The 1,196-nt window shown below is 40.9% G+C and overlaps 1 protein-coding gene across 1 annotated transcript in view; it reads right to left on the reverse strand.

The window, feature by feature from the left end:
• LOC132177876 (serine carboxypeptidase-like 7) overlaps positions 1–1,196 on the reverse strand; it is a 3,975-nt gene that overhangs the window by 634 nt on the left and 2,145 nt on the right. The window lies entirely within an intron of this gene.

The raw sequence follows: 1,196 nt of genomic DNA on the forward strand, positions 1-1,196 counted from the left end.
AAAATAAAACAAAGAAACAAAAAACCCAAAACAGAAACCACGGCGGGGTGGAAGGTTGCCGGGGGAAAATGGCCGAAACTCGAAGAACCTGGACGGAGCCAAAGAGGACACGCGGAGGGGCGAGCGACGACGTGGGTTTGGCAAGGGCAGAAGATTGGGCAAAAAACGGTCGATCCAAAAGTCTAGAGCAAAAAAATGGACCAAAGGAGGGGGAAGAGGCGGAGAGGAAGGGAAAGGAAAAAATCGCCCTAAGAGCTAGGGGCATCATGTAAATAGGCTAGCTCGCTAAGAGAAAAAGGGCGATGGGAGGGGAGGGGGGAGGCAGAAGAGGGAAAGGGGAGGAGGGCCGGAGGGGGTGAACAAAGGTTCTCCCCCTCCAACGATGCTCTCTACTAGAGATGAAACCCTAGCAGAGAGGGGAGGGGGAGAACGTGAGGGGGAGAAAATTTTTTTTGTCTTGTTTTGGATCTTTTTAAAATGTATTATGAAAGCAAAGAACAACCATAACTAAGCCTAGCTTATTGGGCTAAAAAACACCATAAATATTTTTTTTAAAGGGCCAAAAATGCCTAAATTAAGCCCAAAAAGTAGGTATAATATCCAAAATAGGCCCAAAATACACAATTTTTTGAAAACCCGGTTACTGGTTGGGATAACCGGGTACCAACTGGTACACAGCTGGTTATTACATAATCGGGTAACCGGTAGCCGATTATCGGTTCCGGTTTTCTAAATTTAATAACCGGGTACCCCGGTTACGGTTACCAGTTTTAGCCAATAACCGTTAACCAGGACCGGGTTACCACCCCCAGTTTTAATAATAACTTATCCCAAGCCCAACTAAGGGTCTGTTTGGGATTGCGGTTTCAATAAGTACAACTTTAAAAATTGCGTTTTTAAAGATTACGTTTTTTAAATCGCTACTTTTTAAAATCGAAAAGGCGTTTGGTAAAACATGTTAAAAATTACTTTTTATCAAAGATTTGTTATGCGAAATCATGATTTTGGTTTAAATTAGCATTTTTTAAATAAGTACTTCCTAGCCTGCTTCTAGAAATCGCAAATTTTTTTCCTATTTTAAATTAAATGCTTTTTAAATCGCAATGCCAAACGTTTTACATTTTACGATATCTTTTAAAAACACATATTATTCTTGCTAAATTGCAATCCCAAACGCACCCTAACTCTAAACTGAA

The sequence above is a fragment of the Corylus avellana genome, chromosome ca4 (genome assembly GCF_901000735.1).
Source record: "Corylus avellana chromosome ca4, CavTom2PMs-1.0".
In the NCBI taxonomy this organism is placed as follows: Eukaryota; Viridiplantae; Streptophyta; class Magnoliopsida; order Fagales; family Betulaceae; genus Corylus; species Corylus avellana.